The sequence below is a fragment of the Phyllostomus hastatus genome, unplaced genomic scaffold (genome assembly GCF_019186645.2).
Source record: "Phyllostomus hastatus isolate PE091 unplaced genomic scaffold, TTU_PhHast_1.1 phas_contig_62, whole genome shotgun sequence".
NCBI classification, from domain to species: domain Eukaryota; kingdom Metazoa; phylum Chordata; class Mammalia; order Chiroptera; family Phyllostomidae; genus Phyllostomus; species Phyllostomus hastatus.
The window spans coordinates 12,534,620-12,550,355 of record NW_025333921.1 but is presented as its reverse complement, the minus strand read 5'-3'; positions in this window follow the sequence as shown (position 1 = coordinate 12,550,355).

The window sequence follows — 15,736 nt, the reverse complement described above, 5'->3', positions numbered from 1 at the left end:
GATGATAGCCCTGTGTCGTGGAGCACCCTTGCCCTGACTAAATATGGCAGCTGAAAAAAGGTAAAAGATACAGGGGAACTGAAAAAAGTAGCACATAATAGGAGGGGCCAGATACAAGGTCACATAGGAGGCTCCAGGCAGAGCATTTAAAATGACAGTTTGAAAGAGAAGGTGTTTTTCTACCATGAAGCCTAGGGTAGTAAGGAGGAAGTTACCATGCTGTCTGTAATGAGATAGAAGTCATGCAGGCTTGAGGAAAAGGCATAAGGAGAGAACTGTTGGTGATGTGTAGGGACCTGCCTAACCAAGTGCAGATTTATGGCAGGTGCTTGGAGCCAAACTGAGACTTGAGCTGCAGACTTCTGTTTCTATGAAGGATGTATGGAGAAGTCATTTCACCATGATCCTGTATAACACAGCACATGTTTCCCAGAACCATTACATGGAGACTGAGAATAACATACCCAAGGTGCTGAAGGAGAGAGCTGCTGCAAGAGGATAGCAACTCTGAAACCCACAAGAACACCTTTCAGAGGGATGGAACCTCTTGGCACAGCTGGCTTAAGAGCAGATAAGGATATGGGGAATTTCTGGGTATGATTCTGGTTTATGGACTGGTGAAGAGCAAGGCAAGTCCTAGTCTCCTAGGAGAACAGAACTCTGAGCAGGAGTGCTCTCAGCACCCTGCTCAAGGTTAGAATCCTATAAATAAAAGCCTGTTTCCTTCAACACTTGTTGTTGAATCATGCATCAAGGTGCCATGTGAATGAATCCTAGTTTGCTTGGTTACACCTTCAGCCCTGTTATCTTTACTTTTATTTATTTATTTTTTAAAGATTTTTATTTATTTATTTTTAATAAATAAATAAATAAAAAGGGGCAAGGGAGGGAGAAAGAAAGAGAGAAAAAAACATCAATGTGCAGTTGCTGGGGGCCATGGCCTGCAACCCAGTCATGTGCCCTGACTGGGAATCAAACCTGCAATGCTTTGGTTCTCAGCCCACGCTCAGTCCACTGAGCTATGCCAGCCAGGGCCTATCTTTACTTTTGAGTAACTTTCTCTGAACCCTATATCCATTCATTCCCTTATATAGCACACACTGCATTTTTTTCAGAATTGCATTTAGTTGTCAATCTGCTCAGTGGATTTTTGAAATCCTTGAGGAAAAGGGACTTTGCCTTATATTTTATTTCTCTAGCATGGTAATGGAAACATAATAGATGTTTAATAATATATTTGTAAAATAAATTAATATATCAAAAAGAAGATAAATTAATTAATAATTTTAAATTAAATGTAATGGCCTTTACGCCATTATATCTTGATAATATTTTATGTAGTTCACTGTATCCATCAGATCTAACACAGGTCTGACATATGCATGGAACTTAATAACCATGTATTAAGTAAATGAACACAGTAATTTAACATTAGGCAGTAGATATGGTTTAGCAATTTAAGTGGGCCTCTGTGGAAAGTCTACCCATTAGGATAGTGAAGTGACTTAAAACAAAACTTTAGATTTAGTGCTGATTGATGTCTCTAAAGTTTACTCATGTTTTCTAAAAATAATATGGTATTTTTAAAACTAAAGAAAGCAGTCAATATATAATATTCAACATATGCTCTGACATTTAATAAGCAAACAATTAAATGCAAGATCATATTAGTGTCATTTCTACTGCCATGCCTGCTTTTCCTTCTTTTCCTTCCTCTTTCCCCTGCACTGCTAGATGAGAGAGAGAGATAGTTAAAAATGATAAGGAAAAAGATGAAACAATATGTTTGAGTATGAGTGATAACAAAGTGACATACTTTCTTAACTCCTCGGTTATTTATTTTATGTGTTAATTTGACTTGGATAAAGGATGCCCAGATAGCTGATTAACATATTACTTGAGTGTGTCTGCGAGGCTGTTTTTGGAAGAGTTAGCATTTGAATTGGTAGGCTTTAAAAACAACAATTCATCAATATGGATGGTCATCATTCAATCCATTGAGGGAATAGTGGAGCAAAAAGGCAGAGAAAAGATGAATTAGTTTTCTCTACTTGAGCTGGGACATTCATCTTCTCCTGCCGCTGGACAGTGATGTTCTTGATTCTCAGAACTTTAAACTCAGACCTGTTCTTATACCATTGACTCCTAGTTTTCAGGCCTGTAGGTTTAGCCTGGAAGTACACCACCACCAGCTTCTCTGGGCCTCCAGGAGATCATACAACTTCTTAGCCTCCACGCTCATGTGAGCCAATCCCTCATAATAAATCTCTATAGTATTGGTTCTATTTTTCAAGAGACCCCTGATGAATTAAAGCGTAACTGCTGCACTCTGAATGAGTAATGCCTTCACAACACCAGAAAACTTTGAGAGTAGAAAACTCTAAAACTATGCCACTGAATTATTATATATAAACAAATTACATATTGGAAGTAGCATATTTATAGTACATCCTTACAAATTGAATAGCACTAATTTCAGCCAAATACATATTTTAATAGAAATTAAATTGGAAATAATCAGTGACAGTAGTAAATATTGAGAATATAAATTTCTATGCCCATATGAGTATGAATTGCCAGGCCACCCACATATCAGCAATGGAATCCAAGAATTCTTGAAAAACATGTTGGTTGCCTCCAGCCTCAAATTCATGACATTAATTTTCCAATTAAGCATGCTTGTCTCACTGTATTTTGTGTTCCTACAATCTGATTCGGCACTAAACTAGTTCAAATTGTTTTATGTTTTCAGCCTTTTGATTCATTGATATGCATTATACAACACACTCTTTTTCTTTCCAGCACAACCAGATAGGAAATCCTTCATTTGTATTCTGTACAGTTTGGGTAGCAATCTGGGTTTTCTGTCAACATTCCATGATGCTATGTTCAGGAGACTCATTCTCCAGAATGCCAGAGATATTTATAGACTTGACTGGCAAGATGGGCTGATGCGACTTTGCCAGCAATTACTTGCAGTATTTACAAATGAGTCATCTCATAAGCAGCCCACCATCACAGAAGCTGATTGCTCATTGTGTTCACACAGTGATGATAATAAACAGCCCGAATATAAAGAAAGATTAACACAAACTTTGCTGCACTCATGTAGATTGCACTATAACATGTTGAGTCACCTAAACTTGAGGTGCTAGCACAGTTTTTGTGCAATGTTTCCCACCCCCCAAAAAGTAGTTCATCATTGTTATAAAAGAATCACATTCTACATAAGCAGGTCTCATAATAAAAAGTACTTAGGACATTTTTTCGTAATACTCTACCAGAATTTATATACATTCCCTATGCTGGGAAAGAAAACTGCAAAATTAAGGAAGGGGTTCAGAAAAACCCTAAGCTAAAATTTAAGTCTTCTAAATTGGAAATAATAAAGTTCTACAACTCACAAGGTAAGTGTGTCAGTCAGGAAGGAATGGGGTTGGGTGACTTTGAACCATAATGAATGCTTCACACATGTATTTCTTTTTGTCTCTGTACATGGAAGTTGACTATCATGGGATTAAGACATGAAACAGGAAACTAGAACTTTGCATCTACCACTTTTTCTTCCCTCACTATGTCCTCCTTCTCCCTTCGGCCCAACTCCTTAACTCTCTACTTGGGCCTTTATGTGATGGCTCACAGCACATAAAGAAGAAAACATTAGAAGAATGGTTCCTCTTTTTTTATAATTTTCAACATATTTTTGAAAAACAAACTTTCCTTACTTTTCTTTTGTACTGATACCAGGGATGTCTAAGAAACAATGATAGTGAAAAGTCATAACCTCTAGTTCTGAATCAAATGTCAGAGACCAGAATGATATGATACAAAAAAAGGAAACATACCATGAGTATATAAAATGTCAAGACTTATATAAACTATGTTGTAGTAAAATAAATGTAATACTGACATAGCAGAAAGTGAAATAGGTAAGCAGATGATAGACTTGATAAACACTCTCTGAAAAGAGGAAAAAAGATTGAAATGGTGGCATTTATTCCAAAAAAGAGGTAATATATGAGAATAAATTATTTTAAAACAGAATATCTGATGTCTCTGGAAGAGAGAATCAAACAAATGAAACAATTTAAAACATGATATAACAAACCTTTTCTTATCTAAAACATGTTTAAAACTAGAACAAAATTTTATTTTAAAAATTCATACTCACATATTCCATTTCAAAAACAAAGAAATAATTCAGTAATTCTTCAAGCACAGAAAATTAACATGTAAAGATACTAAACAAATTTTACTTAGAAAAGAATAAAAGTCAAACTGATTGAAGACTACATAATGGCCTTAAAAGCCAAAAGACAGTGAATAACTTCTAAATTTAGAAAGATTGAGGTGGTGTGGGAGCCGTGCTGTAGTTCATGGGTGAACAAACAAAAAGGTGTTTTCGGATCTTCAAGTATTCAGGATACTAATTATGTTTACTTCTAAATAAAATATTTGATTCCTTGCATGTTATTAGATTTTAGAAAGAAATGAATTGAAATAGAAAACTCAGCATTGGGAAGTAATAATTAAAAATAGACCAGGCACAAAGAATGAAAATGTAAAACACAACAAATTAGGAGCAGGCTTACAATCTTAGAAAAATGACATTCTTTGAAATGTGGTATGCGTAAATGTGTGAGTGTGAGGAAGTATGGTTGTATGTGTATATGGATATGCTCAACCCTTGGGGTTCTGTCTGGCAAACAAATGCCAACTTCTGCAGTCTTTTTCTACTATAATGTAGCCTAGGGTAATTCTTCCTTCATTTTGCCTATTAGCTAGCTCCCATCAACTTGCTGTTTTCCATAAATTGGTTGAAAATCTCATTCCATCAGTGCAATACCTTCTCATTTTCTTCCCACAAGGAGATTTATTTTGTTCACTTTTTTTACAGACAGATGAGATAGATGGGAAGCAGTTCCATTTGCCAATTCACCAGGAATTAAAAATAAACTAGGGTGCCATTCCTTATTCCTGAAAGTACCTTCCTTTCTCTGTGTCTGAATTTTCAGTTAATTGTAGCTAATGAAACTGATATGTAATTGAGAGATTGAAATTTTTAATAGAAATCTAAACATTTGTCATTGAATAATCCATTTCACTTCTTTTTCTTTTTCAAACTTATCAGTTATTTTACAAATAAGAATGGATTTATATCAACACATTTATAGTAAATGCCAGAGTTTACTCTCTGGTTCTATATGTCACACTCATGGAAATTGTGTTTTAGAAATATTTCAGTAATGCTTAAGAAATATTTAAATTCAAATTGTTTCTGTATTTAAAATGAGCTAGGGCTTAATTTTTTACATATTTTTAAAAAAATCAATGAGAGAAATGATTTCATCTTTTGCAATATCATCTATATCATACTTATTTAATTGTAACACTCTTACCTCAGTAAGTTTCATAAGCCCTGGATACTCAGATATGATAGTTTGTGAGAAAACTATGTACAGTGAGTCAGAACTCCTGGGGTTTAGCTACAGTTCTCCAATCTCTTGTTGTCTTAGCCTTGTCTCAGCCTCCCTGTGTTACAGTTTTCTAACTTGGAGAGCATTGTGTTAAGTGAAATAAGCCAGGTAGTGAAAGACAAACACCATATAATCTCACCTATAAGTGGAACCTCATCAAGAAAACAAATAAGCAAGCAAAATATAACCAGAGACATTAAAATTAAGATCAAACTGACAGAGGAGAAGTGGGAAGAGATAATGGGGGGCAGAAAGGGGGGAGGGTTTTCAGGAATATCTATAAAGGACACATGGACAAAACCAAGGGGGGGTGGGATAAGGGCTGGGAGATGGGGATGGCTGGGGTGGGGAGCAGTGGTGGGGGGAAAATGGAGACAACTGTACTTGAACAACAATTTTAAAAAGTTGAAAAAAATAACATAAAGTAAATAATTTGTTAGGTCTTTTTTTGTGTATATCTTTCCAAACTTTAAGGAAGTAGTTTGACAAGTACAGCAATTTTTCAAATATCATTATGAACAAATGTATTATAGTTTAATCATCAATGGTCTAGTTTTATGAATATCTGTGATCATATAAAAATTCTGAAGAAAACCATCTAAGGAAACACACCTTAACTTAAAATTGAAGCCTTAAGAAAAAAACAATTAGACATTAAAATTATCTTAGAAATTGACTGCTTAGAAATATAAACACTGACTCCTGCTTTGTTTCTGGAGTTGATTAGCAAAGACAACAAACAAGGAATAAGCAAATCCTACTATGCTTCATTTTATTAATTATTTCATTTTGTTTTTAAATGTCATGTATGCATTTCAGGACACCATGGAATTCAAAATAAAATGGTATGTCCATGGAAGTCATAATCTTAAGATATATCTTAGTAGGATAATATCATGAAACTTTCTGCATCAGGTTTTTTTTTTAAGGAAATGCACTTTCCCTTCCTTTTGTTTCTGGTCTAAATTTCCATTTCTAACAAATACCATGTGTGTACTTTCTTCTCAAAGAAACCATTTATGTGAAGTCTTGTGGCTTAGTCCCTGAATTCTGAGTCCAAGAGGGTGTAGTCACCAAGAAGCAAGGACTTCCATTTCAAATATACTTCATAGAGATGTGGTATTATTGCAACTTTAGGTACAATTCTTTTTATTTGGGAAAAACTATATTTTGATCTTTTAGAGATAAAAATTTACCTCTAGCAGCCTGGCTTCTAGATTCAAGGTGCTTCTGTAGGATGTGGTCACATAGTTACAAGTTTGAAATATAATTCAATCTTTTAGTGAATGCTTCTTGAGGAAAGAAAATAATTTTACAGCATGAAGTTTTTCTACGCCTAGAAAAGAGAAAGAAGTTTCTTGTTCTGATGGTAGTGTAAGGACTTCTTGGACCTCAAAAGGTTGAGGTCCAAGAAGTTGCTAACATGATACAAGAAGCAACAGGCCAGCAACTCAAGGAAAGATCTGTGATTAATTTTGTAACTGAGCAACAAGTGCCCAGATTTTTGGATAAACATTATTCTGGATGAGTCTGTGAGGATTTTTCTAGATGAGATTGGTATTGGAATCTGTAAACTGACTAAAGCAAGTTGCCTTCTCCAATGTGAGTGGGCCCATCCAATCCACTGATAGTCCGCAAGCTGGGACATCAGTCTTCTGCCTTCAGATTTCAATTAGAATTTATCCTATCAGCTCTCCTGGATCCCAGGCTTAAGAGGACAGGCTTGGGGACTTCTCAACTTCTATGATTATGTAAGCTAGTGCCTTATAATAAATCTCTTTATACATACATACACATGTATACATCCACATCTTCTATTGGTTATGTTCCTCTGGAGAATACTGACTAATACAGAACTCCTCTTACAAGAAAGCTTCCTCTGGATGTCAAGTGACATCTTTCCAAAATTGGGAGAGAGACTCATTCTCCTACATTTGTGCAAAACTTACCACCACCTTGGCACTCATGCTAGTGGTGGTCTGGAAGGAACTGAGAGACTTGTTCCTTGGCATTCAAGTGGGCATTCTAACAGAGGACAGTGGAAGGAACACCAGATACCTGATAGCTTAAATAGAAGGCCTGGTCAGAAATATTTAAGTGGATTTGTTACTGAGATACAAATTCAGAGACTCTATAACAACTGGAAGTCATTCACATAGACCTGAATCTATGTGAAGTTTTAGTAATTTTTTATGTTTAAACTATAAATATAAGTGTGACTCAAGTGTACTATTTTTCACTCAAAAGCTGTGTGGCTTCCTGCCCTTTCTCTGTCAGCGAAGCACTCATCCAAAATGCTCCCAGTGATCTTAACCACACTGTGAAAAAGATTGAGCAGTTTCCACTTTTAGATACATAATTTTATTGAGTAGCCAAGGGAAGGTGGCAGTCTACCTCTGATTAACAAAATAAAAGGAAGAAAAAAATGTCCTTCTACTTATTTGGAGATAGAGGCAAATATTTCAGAACATTATTTTTATCGAGATGTTTTTTCGCCCACTCTGAATGTAGCAAGTTAATCCAAAATGTTGCCTCATTAAGAATAAAGCAATTAAAAATAACTACAACTGCATAACTGCACCACTGTTTTCAGATGCCTAATTACAGAATCTCTTCAGGGTGATAGAAATGTCAGCTCATTAGAACACAGTTTTTATTATTTGAAGCAGACTACACCTAATATAAAAGGTGCCATCTTGAAATTAGCCATTTTTCATGACAGGATATATGACTAAATTACTGTTTCCAAGTCCTTAAATATACATTGATACTAATTCTGGATGAGGTTTATTCCTTATGTCAACAATGTGAAGGATAGAAAGACAAAGTAAATGTAAGTTATGGCAAAATGTTTAATAGGATGATTTCAAATTCCTACTGTAAGAAAAGGTAATATATGCTTTCAGTTTACAGAGATTGTAAGTTCTCTTATCTTATCTTATCTATGTAATTTGAAGTTTTCCTTCACATTAGGCAGCTGTTTTCTCTCACTGAAATTTTTAAAAAATATCTTTGACTATTAGTACTTAGTGGAGATGAGTAATATTGGGCACATATACTCAGGAAATGAAAATCACATATTCGTTTCCATCTGGAACATACATGACACCTACCTCTGAGTGATTCTGAGGGCCATCAGTCACCCTGGCAGTCCTGGTAGATGCAGGACCCTGTTGCTTGTTTCCTCCTGGCTGAGACACTGAAAGGGATTCTCCTAACTGCATAGAATTCAGTACTGCTGCCAGCATATGCATTAGTAATAATGGGTGTGCTAGTCCAGTGAAGTGTGCACGATCCTATCTCTCTGTGTTCAAACAGGTTGACAAAACAACTTCAAAATTTCTGTGGAAATCATTCGTTGTCATGCAATCTGGTTTCCAATCTTTATCTTTCAAAAAAGCTGAGGAACCACCTGCCCATCCCTTCCCCAGTCTGGACTTTGGTTTCTCCAACGCAAAATCAGACTTGACTTGTATGATCCCTAAAGTCCCTTCCAGTGTGGACATTTGATAACATGATTTTAAGGGTTCAGTCTTTCTCAGCTTTCAAAAGAATTGCATTTTCCTTTTATACTCATTAAAGTGATTTGTACTGCTAACCTCGTCTTCTGTCTGTTACATTTGAAGAGCTGAGGTCTGTCCTCCCTCCTAATCAAAAGGAGCTCTGCATGCTCTGTAGGAGAACAAGAATATTTGGCCCTCATGGTATTAGTGTGAGAGAGTAGATATCTATTTCCCCTGGCCATCTCTAATAGCTAGTAGAATGAGTGAGTCATATCAGGATTCTATCTCAAAGTGACTGATGATATCTCCTCAATACCAAATGACTTTTTTTTTTTCTGTTGGACTAGAACTGATGCCATATCCCAAAGCTGAGAACAAAATTACTGTGTACCCCACAATCTGAAGTGAAAACTCCCTGAGCATGTGAGATCAGCCCGTTTTCCTCAGGGTTAATTGAAAGGTTTAACAACTCAACATCTTGCCTCTGCCTCCACTTTCAAGCTAACATAAGATGCCAAGAAGGGAGTACAGAGTCCATGGATAAGAGTCCTAAATCCAAGTGACCCTCCCCCCACAATTCACTTGTAAAGACCAAGTGTTCTTGCAAAAAGTGACATTGGCAATCTTGTTTTCCGGTTTGATGCTTACCAAGCCTCAGAACCTGCTGACCCCCAGCATCTAGGTCAGATGTCTGGGGCTCAAGGTGGGAGTGAACAAAAACTCTCCTTATGATTTCTTAACTACAATCAATGGGCTTACCAGAGGGGAGGAGCTGCAGGCAGCTACTGAGCTAAGTAAAGGCATGCACAACTTGTTGGCATATAGCAAGGACATCTCCATGTGAAGACCACTACGTAAGTAGAGTGCTAAAGATTAATAAGAACAGATGAAATCAGAGAGGCCTTCACTGGCATGTCAGAAACCCATGACTTAGCTTAGCTGTTCTCCCTGCTGCTTGAGCCCTGTGCTGGAGGCCCTGAACGGAAAAGAGAGAAGGAGGAAGTGACCTGAGGCCAGACCAGAGCCTTCTCTGTCATTGAGAGCCACAGCCAGGGAGGTACCTCCCTCAGGTAGGAGGAAAGATCAAACTTTGAACTGAGTTGAGAATAAAGTTTTAAAAATAAAAACAACCAAATCTTTATATGAAAATAACCAAATAGCTACTGAAATGAGGTCGTTTCATTAACACAAAGTGACAGATGTTTTGTAATGGAGCCAAGATATCTTGATGCTTTCCTAGTGTGAAAGCAGGATTTATCAGAATACATTTGGAAAAAGTTATTAAAAAATCAATTTCATACTCTCAAGAGTTAAGACTCTTACCAAATTCAAGAAAACATACAGCCTTTCCCCTCACTCAGCTTGGGACACTATGGAATGGAACTCACTTCTTTGGCTTTAAGCCACAGAATATATTTTTAATTTCCCAGTTTCTCACAGCTGCCCAAAATTCTGCATCTAAGTTGAAAAATTCAGAGAGAAGGAAGGGTATGAATGAGACACAGATCATTTATTGCGGCATGGTAAAATTCCTTAATTTTAATTCTAAACCTAAGTAAATAATTCCTCCCTTCAGTTTCCTAAATATGTGCTTTCATTTCCAATTTTGCTGGCAACTAGGCAAGTGTGTGTGGTATGTGACAATTTTGGAACAGCAGGTCTCGCATAGCAGGGAGCTTACACATTGATTTATCATTGATTACACTTGTATTTTAAAAGTTAACTCCATTTCCTTCTCATGCTAATGTTATACAAACTGACATCTGTATCCTTTTAACTCATGCTCACCACCACACTTAGACCCATTACTTGGTGTTTTTAAAGAATATTCTTTGGACAAATAAAATGTAATTCACTGGTGCCCACAAGGAAATAGGACTCAGGACATAGAAAAATGGCATTATTGACTGCTTCTTCAATCAATACAGCATCTCATATGCAACAGTTTGAGTCTAAAGATTATAAGAAAATAATCAGAAACAAGAAAGATACTACCTTAAATATACACAAATCTTAATAAAAACTTACTATTAACTAAAATTAGATACCCAGACAAGCTACAAAACTGAATCCAGGTGGGAAAAAATAATCCTTCAAACTAGATCAACTGTATTAATATGTTTGTAATCTGAATGAAGAAGTGACTAATGTTAAGAAATTATTTTAAGATAAAAATATTTCTGTGTGTTATGGCTGTCATCACCTTGACTAGGTGAACTGAATTTTTTCCTATTTTAAATGTTAAAAATTTAAATCTCAGTTCTACCTCTTTCTAGCTGTGTGAACTTGAGGTTAGTCCCATTTCCTTCTAAATTATTTTCTAATTATTTACTACCAAATAGTGCATAAAGGAAATCAACAAAATTCATTGTAAATATTAAAATATCAGTAAGATGTGATTTAATAGATAATGTTCACATACATACAACCTGAGCACAGAATTCTCCCACGCTGTGTTTGTGTGTGGTTTGTGGCTTTAGTCGGAATATTAGAGGTAGGTGGATGTGTCCTAAAATTTTAAAGAGGAGAATTGAATTACTTATATTTCATAAACTCCTGACTTATTACAGTGCTTTCAGAAGAATTTTGTTGAAAAATCAGAGTGCTACCTATAAAAACGCCATTTGAAACAGAAGTACATTAATGTTTATGCTATAAACATAAGCAAATGTAGTGAACTAGTTTTCTCTGTATTTCTGACATTATGCCCTTGGCAGTTGTATCCCTGGATTATTACTAATACAGTTTAAGGCTCTATTTATATTAAGTGAACACATTATGAAACAATTGGTTGGTTGAGAAATCATAAAATAGCAATAGCAACCTCTAAATGCACTATGCCTCTATTGTTAAGGTAGAGGTTAGGTGGCTGTAAAAATAGACCTAAAATTTTCAATAGCCTAACCAAAAGGCATTTGTTTCTCTCTCACATAACCAGCAGGGAGTAAGCATGCCTATAATCATGGCTTTTGTATCTAGACCCAAGAGGGCAGATCCAATTCCATCTCATATCCAGGAGGAAGAGGAAAGAACCATATGAGAAAATATTCAGTACTTCTGAGAGCAATTTTCCCATTTGATACATGTCACGTCATAGATATTCTGAAGACTAGAACTTAGGCACGTGTAGGCCACAAAACATTTTTTTTAACTGAGTGCTTGGTAATGCTAGCACTGAAGACAGTGATGGTGAAAATGTTGGCTTAAAATCTGTGTGCAAATAAATCTTGAGCTATGGTTACATTACTAAGAACTGATTGAAAACAAGATAGATTATAAAATGTCTGAGTTTTCAGAAGAATTATATTGCCAACCACACCAGAAATTTGGCACGTGATGTCCAATGGTTTGTACATCTAAAACAACCTCACGCCCCTAGCCCACAAAAACAATGTGTGAAACTTGTAATGTGGCAAAGAAGGTCATGTTGTATAATATCCAAGACATATGTGATATGTGAAACATAGAAAAGGAAGGAGTATCCAGATGGAAAGTCTAGCGTTACAAAGTGCAATGAATAAAAAGGTCCCTCTCTGAGAGCAGAACTCAGGTCTCAAAGAGGAACTTGTCTTCATGGCCACAGAATAAGGTCCTCATGGTTCTGCTCTATATATTCTCAGTAAATGACAACCATTTGAAAGCCTTCTCTTTTCTAAAGAAGAAAAGTTTTGTTTTGTTTTTATTTATGGTTTTATTTTGCTGTTCTCTTTTGGTAGTTATCCTTTTTCTTCCCCACCATCCCATATCACTGGATGTGATAAATATTTAATTTATAACTCATTTGACCAGGAGGAGCCAAATCCAGATTGTAGGCAAGGGAGGCTGTGACTGAGCAGATTTCAGGATGACATGGCCTCATGACCAGCTTTCAACCCTTTAATTGTAGAAATCATCTAGAGACCCATGTGATGTGTAAACAAACTTTAGCATTTTCCAAGAGTGAACTGGTTTTGACAAATGCAAACACCCAGGTGGATTTTCTGGGTAAATGGAGATAATTCTGTTACCAAAGGAGCCTACCTTCTCTGATTTATTTTTATAGTGCTTTTAGTATTCACTGTGACCTGGGAAATGTCACAGTGACATTCATCTAGGAAACTTATTATAGACCATTGCTACATTTTGATCAGAGTCTACTGAAACCTTGAATGTAGCATCTTTTTCACCTACATTTTTAGTTGTCTCACTATGGTCTTCATCGAATGTGGCTGTATCTTTGGTGTAGAACAGCACACATGACCTTGAATCTTCATAATCAGTCTGACTCTTTTTATCATACATAACATCAATTCCATTCATTTTTATGATTATTTCAGTTACGTATTTCTCACTCTAAGAAAATTCTGCCATCTGGCCACTTTATAAAGCCAATTTAACAGTTACAGCACTATGTTAAATTTAATAAAATATTCACTTTGTCTTTTCAAATTACTGTCACTTACCTAATGTAACTGAGAAGATTGTCAGGAAAGCTAACTCCTTCAATATATATATTGAAAGCCATAAAATCTAACCTTAATTAGCACTTGGGAGTAATTGCTTCTCTACATTACTAGGGAAATGCTGGGAGTTGGTTGTCTTCTTTGCAGGGTGGATAATCTAATGGTGTCTTATGCTGGACTCTTCTAAAGATAATGAGTTCATTATCTTTAAGTTTTTAACATTTAATTCAATCATTGATACACTTAATGCTCTATTGAATTTTTATTGAAAGCTTTAAAAAAATAAATAGTACTGTACCATCTACAGTTTCTTCTGTTTGAGTTGTATTTCTTTAGGAACACTGCCTTAGATTATGTAATAGCTGAAATTTTCCAACAAACAGTATCTGAAAGAACATGTTAAGGTCAGCAAACATAAAGAAAATTAATGAGTGAAAACTGGATATAAATCAGGTTGTATGGAAAGCACACACTGAATCCTTTTTTGAATTTTTGGAATTTAAAAAAATTTAGATTTGGTCTCCATATCTGTGCTAATACATCCTATTAAACTCAAAATGATTTAGGACACACTTTGGACAATTTTTGCATATAATATAATTTATCAAAAATATTTTAGGCTTGACTCCTTAAAGCACATGTATTATACTTGAGTAACAGTTTGCAGTTTATATATTATAAAAATAACTTAATTTTTTTCTAAAAAGGTTTTATGACCAGGACAAAATAACATAAAATATCCAAAAATAGCACCATTTACATTTTGATACTTGTCCTTTGAGACATTATAGATATGAATATTTTTATATTTTTATTTATTTTTATTGTTGTTCAAGCAGTTATCTCTATTTTCTCCCCACTACTTCACCCTGCCCCACCCATCCCAGCATCCCAGCCTCAATCCTGCCCCCATTAGCTTTGTCCATGTGTCTTTTATACGTGTTTGTTGCTGACCTTTCCCTTATTTTCTTCTGTTATCCCTCTTCCCTCTGGTTACTATCGGTTTGTTCCTTATTTCAATGTCTCTGGTTATATTTTGCTTGCTTGTTTCTTTTGTTGATGAGGTTCCATTTAGAGGTGATATTATATAGTATCTGTCTTTCACAGCCTGGCTTATTTCACTTAGCATAATGATCTCCAGTTCCATCCATGCAGTCACAAAGAGTAGGAGCTCCTTCTTTCTTTCTGCTGTGTAGTATTCCATTGCTGCTATTAACATTGGGGTGCATAGGTTCTTTTAAATTAGTGTTTCAGGATTCTGAGGGTATAATCCCAGCAGTGGAATTATATTAGGCTGCATATATATTATACTTTTTCAATTGTCCTACATGATTAACACTTTCTTTTCTTCTTATAACATTGAGCTAAAAATAATACAAAAGATACTTCGTTTATGCAAACCTGATGAGCATAGAATATTGGCAAGGTTAAGGAACTAGCTCAGTGATCAACAGATCACTGAGTAGTAAAGGTGGGCTTCAAAACTGTTCATCAGATGCCCCCACCTGCACTCATAACTACTGTCGTACTTGTTTTTCTTAACTTTAATTCTATATTCCCTTTTTCTTGTGAAGCATAGTTGACATACAACATTATATTATTCTTGGTGTACAACAGTCATTTGAAATTCATGAATCTCATGAATTATAACCTTTGTAAGTCAAAAAGCCATCTATCACCATACAAAGTTATTACAATATTAGTAACTATATTCTTTATGCTGTACATTATATCCCAGTGATTTATTATTTTATAACTGGAAGTTTGTACTTTTTAAAAAATACTTTTTTATTTTTCAATTATAGTTGATGTACAATATTATATTAGTTTCAGATATACAGGATAGTGATTAGACATTTTTTAACTTATGAAGGGATCAGTCTGATAAATCTAGCAGCCATCTGACGTCATACATAGTTATTACAATATTACTGACTTGTTCCCTATGTTGTACTTTACATCCTGTGACTGATTTTATAACTGGAAATTTGTATATCTTTAACCCCTTCCCTCTTTTCACCTATCCCCCCAAACTTGTTCCCAATTTGACGACTATCAAATGTGCTTTGTAGCTATTAGTTTATTTCTTTTTTGTCTGTTTATTTTTTTCAATTCCAAATATAAGTGAAATCATATGGTATTTGTCTTTATTTGATTTATTTTATTTAGTACTGTATCTTTTAGGTCCATCCATGTTGTTGCAAATGTCAAGATTTCATTATTTTTATGGCTGCATAATATTCCATGTGTTTTTGTATCACATCTTTCTCCTGTTTGGATAAATTTATTTCTATTTGTTTTATTTTTTTTGATG